The 10,607-nt window shown below is 38.0% G+C and overlaps 1 pseudogene; it reads left to right on the forward strand.

Moving 5' to 3' along the window:
- Positions 1 to 887: 887 nt before the first annotated feature.
- On the forward strand, positions 888 to 2,472 carry LOC130886489 (importin subunit alpha-1-like; annotated as a pseudogene).
- Positions 2,473 to 10,607: the final 8,135 nt, after the last annotated feature.

The raw sequence follows: 10,607 nt of genomic DNA on the forward strand, positions 1-10,607 counted from the left end.
AACAGCTGCATACTGGTAATCACGTGTCTTAAAGTGTCCTCTTTCATAAACTCTTACCTTAATCATCATCTTTCAAAACAGTTATTAAGTAGAAAATTATGAAATTTAAACTTACCTTTACTTTAAGCCCTTTCGAGCTTACTGATGTTAAACATACTATGTCTTTGTAAATAAATCAGTTCTAGAAAATCTACTATAAGAAAGCATCAGAAATTAATATGAAAATATGAGATTGATCAAATGTGATAAAGAAAACTTTGTTTCCATATGATTCCAATAATTTGTGTTCATTTTCAAAAAATTTTAAAATATATCTGTAGAATTGGTGCGGGAGAATTGTCTGTATTCTATCAATCATGTATTTTAATAAAATACTGATTGGCCAGACAGGAAATATAGGCAGGTCATCCAGACAGAAAGTAGAGGCAGGGTGATGAGAACAAGAGAATGCTAGAAAGGAGGAAGCCCATTCCTTGCAGTCCAGCCCAGACCACCGAAGAGGCAACATGTGATATACCTGGCTGAAAAAGGTATCGAGCCATGTGGTTAACATAGATAAGAATAATGGGTTAATATAAGCTACAAGATCTAATAAGAAAACTGAGCTAATGGGCCAATCAGCTTTATAACTTATGGAGATCTCTGTTTGATTTTCTTTGGGGCTTGCCAGCTGTGGGAACCGGGCAGGAGAGAAATCCCCACAAGCAGGCCCTCTTTGCTACATAAGATGAAAAAAGCAGGTACAAAGTCTGAGGACTGAGGAGCAGTGGACATTTTGAGGTCCGTGGACCCTGCAGTCTCCAAGCCCTGCACTGCCTTTTGTGGGCACCTGAGCCTGCTGTGTCACCTTCCCTTGTCTACTAGCTTACTCCCTTATTCCTGTAACCATGTCGACCAACAAGAATGCTAATTCACCAGCTGCTCGGCTTATCAGATTCAAGAACAAGGGAAAAGACAGTACAGAAATGTGGCGCCACCAAATAGAAGTTAATGTGGAACTGAGGAAAGCAAAGAAAGATGACCAGATGCTGAAAAGGAGGACATCAGCTCATTCTCTGATGATGCTACTTCTCTCTTGCAGGAAAACCTCAACAATCAGGGTACTGTAAATTAGTCTGTTGAGGACATTGTTAAAGGCATAAACAGCACCAATTTGGAAAGCCAGCTCCGAGCGACTCAAGTTGCTCCGAAACTGCTTTCTAGAGAGAAACAGCCTCCTATAGACAACATTATCTGGGCTAGTTTGATCCCCAGATTTGTGTCCTTCTTGGGCAAAACTGATTATAGTCCCATTCAGTTTGAACATATTTGGGTGCTTACTAACATTGCTTCTGGAACATCTGAACAGACAAAGGCTGTGGTGAATGGAGGTGCTATCCCAGCATTCATCTCGCTCTTGGCATCCTCCCATGCTCATAAAGCTGTGTGGGCTCTTGGAAACAATGCAGGTGATGGTTCAGTTTTCCGAGACCTAGTTATCAAATATGGTGCAGTTGACCCACTGTTGGCACTTCTTGCAATTCCTGACCTGTCTTCCTTGGCATGTGGTTACTTATGTAATCTTACCTGGACACTTTCAAACCTTTGTCAAAACAAGAATCCTGCAAACCCCCCCCCCCCCCTTAGATGCAGTTTAACAGATTCTTCCTACTTTAGTTTGTCTGCTACATCACAATGATCCAGAAGTGTTAGCAGATTCCTGCTGGGCTATCTCCTACTTGACTGATGGCCCAAGCGAGCACATTGAAATGGTTGTGAAGACAGGAGTTGTACCCCAACTTGTGAAGCCTCTGGGAGCTACTGAATTGCCAATTGTGACTCCTACACTGAGAGCCATAGGGAATATTGTCACTGGGACAGATGAACAGACTCAAATTGTGATAGATGCAGGAGCACTTGCAGTCTTTCCCATCCTACTGACAAACCCCAAAACTAATATTCAAAAGGAAGCCACGTGGACAATGTCAAACATCACAGCTGGATGCCAGGACCAGATACAGCAAATTGTGAATCATGGCTTAGTCCCATTTCTTGTTGGTGTCCTCTCTAAGGCAGACTTTAAGACACAGAAGGAAGCTGTGTGGGCTGTAACCAACTACACCAGTGGTGGGAGAGTTGAGCAGATTGTGTATCTTGTACACTGTGGCATAATAGAACCTTTGATGAACCTCTTAAGTGCAAAATATACCAAAATTATTTTGGTTATTCTTGATGCCAAATATATTTCAGGCTGCTGAGAAACTAGGTGAGACAGACAAACTCAGTATGACGATTGAAGAGTGTGGGGGCTTGGACAAAACTGAAACACTACAGAGCCATGAAAATGAGTCTGTATACAAAGCCTCATTGAGCTTGATTGAGAAGTATTTCTCAGTGGAGGAAGAGGAAGATCAAAACGTGGTGCCAGAAGCTACCTCTGAAGGCTTTGCCTTCCAAGTTCAGGATGGGGCTCCCGGGACTTTTAACTTCTAATGTCCAGCTGAGACACAAAGTTCTTAGCTATGTGCTGTGTTTCTCATAAATTTGTCTTACTGTTTCCTCTAAGAACTCTTTTTAAATGTGGTTTGTTATTGTAGCACTTTTTACAAAGAAAATATACTTTAACAGTTGTAAACTGTACATATTATATGAAGCTGTCCTCTGCGTTTCTTATTTCTATGTGAAATTTTGTATCCTGCAGTGTCCTGTAAATAAAGATTATGTTCCACTCCTAAAGAAAAAAAAGCAAAATTAAATTTTTCCTTCCCTATATAATATTAATTCATTGAGGTAGATATGTCAATATGAGGTGGCATTGCTCTTTCCAGGAAATTATTATGTAAGAGACTGCTGTATCTGAATTGTGTTCATGGTATTGATAAAACTGAATAATTATGAAGTTATGTAAATTTAAAGTTTGGGATGACTTCATTTATTTATATTTTATTTCTGTTTTTGGAGACAGAATTTCTCTGCGCACCTCTGACTGTCCTTGAAATTGTTCCATAGACCATGCTAACCTTGAACTAAGAAATGTCTCTGCCTCTGCCTCCTGAATGCTACAATTAAAGGTGTGCACTACCACTGTCCAGTTTGGGATGATGTTAAATTTGATCTACATATTTACTTTTGTTTGTATATTAATTATAATATTCAGATCAGTTTCAATAAAAATGATTCTAATGTGCAAATAGTTCCTCAGATTTCTTTCCATTGAAAGCAACAAGGATAACTTTTTTATAATTGATAGTGACAATTATTAATGGTACAATTATGGTGATATATTTAATGTTTTATGATTGAACATTTTCACACATATAGGAAAGTCAATTTTCTGATTTCTTGTTCTCAAGTACTATCAAAAACTCACAACTTTGATTACAATAAAAGGTAATGCTTGATAAAATAAAGGAAATTAATTTTTAGGAAAGTCAATTTTCTGATTTCTTGTTCTCAAGTACTATCAAAAACTCACAACTTTGATTACAATAAAAGGTAATGCTTGATAAAATAAAGGAAATTAATTTTTAAAATAAATATGTCCATTTTGTAGATACAAAATATCACTAAAGCTAGTAATACTGTGACGTCTATCTATCTATCCATCTATTCATCCATCCATCCATTCATCTATCTAAATCTGTCACCTATCTGTCTCTCTATAGCACAAAAGAAAACCACTAACTGTATTTGCCCAATTGAAACTGATGTAAGTAAATGAAAAAAAAAGTAGCTTAGAATTAGCACTGTAAGATTCTTTAGATAAGCATGCTCTTGTGAATGTCTACTCCATAGGTGTTTTTAAGGGTCTCTCTGGCAGTGAATTAATTAATCTGACTAGCCCTTTCTTCCAAATGCAAACTCTAGGATATTCCAAATACTCATTCAAATTTGGACAATAAAACTAAAGATTATTTTACACGCCATTCAAGGAAAATAAAATTTCACAATAGTTGTGTTTATGAATACTTTATACCTCATCAGGAAATACACTGAACCATGTTCTTCATTTTATTGTATTATTGGTGTGCATGTATGTATGTATTTGTGCACATGTATGTAGGGATCACATACATCCGTGTGTATGCAGAAGGTGGAGGTGTGTGTCAGGTCCTACTCTACTGCTCTCCACCATGTGTTTTGAGAGAGAGTTCTCCCTGAACCTGGAGCTCAACATTCCATCCAGAGTGCTGGTCTGGAAGCCTATGGGAGATCTGCTCGTTTTGCCTCACCCAGAACTGTGATTACAACTCTTAACCGACATTTACAGGGGGCTGGGATCTGAACTCAGATCTTTATGCCATGTAGAAGGCATTTACCCACTAAGCAATTTTCTTAGTCCTCAACTATGTTAATTATACTTTTATTTATATGCAATATATACATATTCAAACAAATTTGAAGAAAAATGTTCATGCATATGAAGTCAGTTACACTCCAAATAGGATATAAACAATGAAAGGCATAGTTAATACATTCTGTGCTATTTTTATGGGCCTTTCCATGTGGAATTATAGGTTCATGGTGTTACACACTGTGGACAGTGCTTCTTAATTGAAAGGACTCATGCATGAGAGAAGAAGGTCTACACTCTCATGCAGAGTTAGGAATTTTACAAAGAATCATTGACCTTGGCACAGAAATGAGGCCTCATTCCAGGGACTTTGACATATCAGACTCATTTCATGAATGTGAAAATTGGCTCTCAGAAAGATGAATGGCTTTTTCCAAAGCCAAATACCGATTTAATGAGAACAGAACTAGAACTAGAGATTTGGATAATTTGGGCTGGTGCTCTGTTCTCTTGCTACCATGCTCTCACGAATGAGGATGTGTATTTGAATGGCCCAGTAGTCCCTTTATTTAAATATACACTATTTAAAATGATTAAACTGCACTTTAAAATGGAGTTATTTTATTTTGATTTGTGCATGTTTCTGTCTGAGTGTATGCAAATGTGTATGTGTAAGTCCACAAAGACCAGAAAAGAGCATTGGATTTCCTGGGAGGGAATTACAGGTGGTTGTGAACTGCCCAATGTGACTGACTACTGAGAACTGAACTTAGGTCTTTTGAAAGAGTGAATTATCTGAGCAGCCTGTAACAAAACAAAAACAAGAAATAGCTGACTCCTTGCACAAGGGGGTCCTAGCTGTAGGATGCAGGAGACACAGCTCTAAAAGGAAACTACAAAAAGGAGTGGCAAATCTCTAGAAGGAAGAACAACAAGACTTTCAGATACAGTGTCACAATCCCAGAATTCAATCATGGGAGAAAAACAAAATCAAAACCAGAACAAAATAATAGGGGCTGGACAGATGCCTCAGCAAATAAGAGAACAGGCTGTTCTTTACCCAGAGGACTACCTGTTTTATACCATCACCCACAGGTCAGCCAACAACCAACTGTAACTACAGTTCCAGGGCAGATAAAGCCCTCTTCTGGTCACTACAAGCACTACACACATGTAGTGCATAAATACACATGTAGGTAAAACACTCAAACACATTAAAAAACAAAAAAACTTAAAGCAATTTTTTAAAACAATAAAAGTCATATCTGCCAAAATTTCTATATTAGAAGCTGTGCTGTTCTGAAATGAGATAGTGTTGGTTTCTTTAGAGTTGTGCTGGTCAAAGTTTCGAACTCTGAGTTAACAGGGCAGCACTGTGGATAGTTGCACCAGTGTGTACTCAAATGTCATTAAAACCTTTGAGGGCCAAATACATGACCGAGCTGGTAAAGGTCTTTGCTAAGGAACCTGACATTTGCCCCTTGAGCCCTCCATGGATCACCCCACCAATGATTCTCTGACTATGCATATATGCATATATATATGTACATGCACACACATACACATATGCACATAAGCTGAACTTTTAAATTCAGCTGCTTAAAATCACTCAAAATTTCATAAACGACTGGAAGAAAAATATCAAAATGTTTCTTAATAATTTATCCTTTTTCATTGTTTTTTATTGAGCTATATGTTTTTCTCTGCTCCCCTTATTTTCTCCCCCTCCCCTTCTACCTTCTCCCATGGTCCCCATGTTCCCAATTTACTCAAGGAAATCTTGTCTTTTTCTACTTCCCATGTATATTAGATGTATGTGTGTCTCTCTTAGGGTCCTCACTGTTATCTAGGTTCTCTGGGATTGTGAATTGTAGACTGGTTTTCTTTGTTTTATGTCTAAAAGCCACTTATGAGTGAGTATGTATTATATTTGTCTTTCTGGATCTGAGTTACCTCACTATGATTTTTTTGGATCCATCCATTTGCCTGCAAAATTCAAGATGTCATTATTTTTTTCCACTGTATAGTACTTCATTGTGTAAATGAACAACATTTTCTTTATTTATTCTTCAGTTGAGAGTCATTTAGGTTGCTTCCAGGTTCTGGCTATCACAAATAATGCTGCTATGGACATAGTTGAGCACATGTCCTTGTGGTATGATTGAGCATCCTTTGGGTATATACCCAATGGTGTTATTGTTGGGTCTTGAGGTAGGTTGTTTCTTAATTTTCTGAGAAATTGCCATGATGATTCTCAAACTGGCTGTACCAGTTTGCATTCTCAAAAGCAATACAGGAGTGTTTTCTTCACCTCATCTTCTCCAGCATGAGTTGTCCTCAGTGTTTTTGATCTTGGCCTACCTGATAGGTATAAAATCTAATTTAAGAATTGCTTTGATTTGCATTTCTCTGGTGCCTAAGGATGTTGAACATTTCCTTAAGTGTCTTTCAGCCATTTTAGATTCCTCTGTTGAGAATTCTCTGTCTAGGTCTATACTCCAATTTTTTTTATTCATTTATTTCTTCTTTTGATGGCCAGTTTTTTTTTTTTTTTTGAGTTCTTTGTATATTTTGGAGATCAGCTCTCTGTCTTATTTGGGACTGGTAAAAATCTTTTTCCATTCTGTAGGCTGCCATTTGTTTTGTTGACTTATTTTTTTTCTTTACAGAAGCTTCTCAGTTTCAGGAGATCCCATTTATTAATTGCTGCTCTCAGTGTCTGTGCTACTTGGGTTTTATTTTGAAAGTGGTCTCCTGTGCCACTGCATTCAAGTGTACTCCCACTTTCTCTTCTATGAGGTTCAGTATGGTTAATTTTATGTTGTGGTCTTTGATCCATTTGGACTTGAGGGTTTTTTTGTTTTTTTTTTTTTTTTTGCATGGCAATAGATATGGATCTATTTGCTTTTTTCTACCTGTTGTAATTCAGTTATGCCAACACCATTTGTTGAATATGCTTTCTTTTTTCCATTTTATATTTGTTGCTTCTTTGTCAAAAATCAGGTGTTCGTATGTGTGTGGATTGATTTCCTGGTCTTTGATTGGATTCCATTGGTCCTCATGTCTGTTTTATACCAGACTGTTTTCATTACTATAGCTCTGTAGTAGAGTTTGAAGTCAGGGATTGTGATGCCTCCAGAAGTTTCTTTATTTTACAGAATCATTTTGGCTATTCTGGGTTTTTGGTTTTTCCCTATGAAATTAAGTATTGTTCTTTTGATGTCAGTGAAGAATTTTGCTGGGCAATGCTCTGAATATGTAGATCGCTTTTCTCAAAATGTTTTTTTATGAAGTTAAGTAAATGGTAAGAATCCAAGGAATATCAAAACTTAAGAACACAAAACATACTAATCCTGACAGTGGTTGCTTTTCTCAAATTTGTTTTCAGAGATCACAGAGTTTCTATTATACTATACATGTGTATGTAATGTCTTGGTTTCCATGGTGACACAATTATTTGTTTTGTGTACCTATTTATTATGCTGGCAATAGAAACCTACCCATTTCTTTCAAGGAATGTTATTGTAGATCTCACTGATTAGAGCGGATCTTCTTTTAACGTGAGTGCTTTATTTTTTTTTTTTTGTTGCATGCTTTATTACAGACAATACTAAACATCAGGAAGAGAAGCATGTCAATGAACTCATTAATTAGTCACTAAATAATTTATTACACTATTTCAATTGACCTTTGACAACATAAATCTCCTCTTATGTAATATTCTGAAGTAGATCTTGACAGGTTGTTTCTATGTGTATATATTTCACCACAGTTATGCATCGACAATAACTGAAATGTCCACAAAATGAACTCTAATGAACTCTAAGCAGAAATTATGGATAATCTTTCACATCAGAAAACAGTAATTTTGTCATCACATACCCATAACTGTCATAGACTCAAAGTGTTTTGCATGCTTGCATTATACCTTCTTGTTTCTTTATCTATCTACATCAGAAAGATGGGATGTGTTTCTTTTTTTTATTAATTAATTTATTTAATTATTAAAGATTTCTGCCTGTTCCCCGCCACCACCTCCCATTCCCTCCCCCTCCCCCAATCAAGTCTTCCTTCCTCCTCAGCCCAAAGAGCAAGCAGGTTTCTCTGCCCTGTGGGAGGTCCAAGGACCACCCACCTCCATCCAGGTCTATTAAGGTGAGCATCCAAACTACCTGGGCTCCCACAAAGCCATTACGTGCAATAGGATCAAGAACCCATTGCCATTGTTCTTCAGTTCTCAGTAGTCCTCATTGTCCATTATGTTCAGCGAGACCGGTTTTGTCCCATGCTTTTTCAGTCCCCGGCCAGCTGGCCTTGGTGAGTTCCCGATAGAACATCCCCATTGCCTCAGTGTGTGGGTGCACCCCTCGCAGTCCTGAGTTCCTTGCTTGTGCTCACTCTCCTTCTGCTCCTCCTTTGGATCGTGAGACTTCAGTCCAGTGCTCCAATGTTGGTCTCTGTCTCTGTCTTCTTTCATCGCCTGATGAAGGTTAATATTCAGGGGGATGCTTATATGTTTTTCTTTGGGTTCACCTTCTTATTTAGCTTCTCTAGAATCACGAATTATAGTCTCAATGTCCTTTATTTATGGCTAGAAACCAAATATGAGTGAGTACATCCCATGTTCCTCTTTTTGGGTCTGGCTTACCTCACTCAGGATAATGTTTTCAATTTCCGTCCATTTGTATGCAAAATTCAAGAAGTCATTGTTTTTTACTGCTGAGTAGTACTCTAATACGTATATATTCCATACTTTCTTCATCCATTCTTCCATTGAAGGATATCTAGGTTGTTTCCAGGTTCTGGCTATTACAAACAATGCTGCTATGAACATAGTTGAGCATATACTTTTGTTGTATGTTTGGGCATCTCTTGGGTATATTCCCAATAGTGGTATTGCTGGGTCGAGAGGTAGGTTGAACCCGACTTTCCTGAGAAACCGCCACACTGATTTCCAAAGTGGTTGCACAAGTTTGCATTCCCACCAGCAATGGATGAGAGTGCCCCTTTCTCCACAACCTCTCCAGCAGAGGCTATCATTGGTGTTTTTGATTTTAGCCATTCTGACCGGTGTAAGATGGTATCTTAATGTTGTCTTGATTTGCATTTCCCTGATTGCTAAGGAAGTTGAGCACGATCTTAAGTGTCTTTTGGCCATTTGAACTTCTTCTGTTGAAAAGTCTCTGTTCAGCTCAGTGCCCCATTTTATAATTGGATTGATTAACCTTTTACGGTCTAATTTCTTGAGTTCTTTGTATATTTTGGATATCAGACCTTTGTCAGTTGCGGGGTTGGTGAAGATCTTCTCCCAGTCAGTGGGTTGCCTTTCTGTCTTAGTGACAGTGTCCTTTGCTTTACAGAAGCTTCTCAGTCTCAGGAGGTCCCATTTATTCAATGATGTCCTTAGTGTTTGTGCTGCTGGGGTTATATGTAGGAAGTGTTCTCCTGTGCCCATGTGTTGTAGAGTACTTCCCACTTTCTCTTCTATCAGGTTCAGTGTGTTTGGACTGATATTGAGGTCTTTAATCCATTTGGACTTGAGAACAAATTTAAACAATACGTTGCCACAAATCCAGCCCTACAGAAAGTAATAGAAGGAAAATCACAACCCAAGGAATCCAACATTGCCAACACTGCCTACAATAACCCAGGCATCTAGCGACCCTTCAACAGCACAACTCAAAGAAGGGAGACACACAAACTCTTCTACCAAAAGCAGTAAGAATAACCGGAGTTAACAACCACTGGTCATTAATATCACTTAATATTAATGGTCTCAATTCACCAATAAAAAGGCACAGGCTAAGAGATTGGATATGAAAACAGGATCCAACAGTCTGCTGTTTGCAAGAAACTCATCTCAACCACAAAGACAGGCATCTACTCAGAGTAAAGGGTTGGGAAAAGGTTTTTCAAGCAAATGGTCCTAAGAAAAAAGCAGGTGTGGCCATACTAATTTCTAACAAAACTGACTTCAAACTAAAATCAATCAGAAGAGATCGACAGGGACACTTTATACTCATAACAGGAACGATTCAGCAGGATGAAGTCTCAATCCTGAATATCTATGCCCCTAATATAAAAGCACCCACTTATGTAAAAGAAATATTGCTAAAACTCAAGGCAGACATCAAATCACACACACTAGTAGTAGGAGACTTCAACACACCTCTCTCACCAATGGACAGGTCAACCAGACAGAAAACTAATAGAGAATTAAGAGAATTGTTGGAGGTAATGAATCAAATGGACTTAACAGACATCTATAGAACACTCCACCCAAATAGGAAAGAATACACCTTCTTCTCTGCAGCTCATGGAACCTTCTCGAAAA

The sequence above is a fragment of the Chionomys nivalis genome, chromosome 1, assembly GCF_950005125.1.
Source record: "Chionomys nivalis chromosome 1, mChiNiv1.1, whole genome shotgun sequence".
In the NCBI taxonomy this organism is placed as follows: Eukaryota; Metazoa; Chordata; class Mammalia; order Rodentia; family Cricetidae; genus Chionomys; species Chionomys nivalis.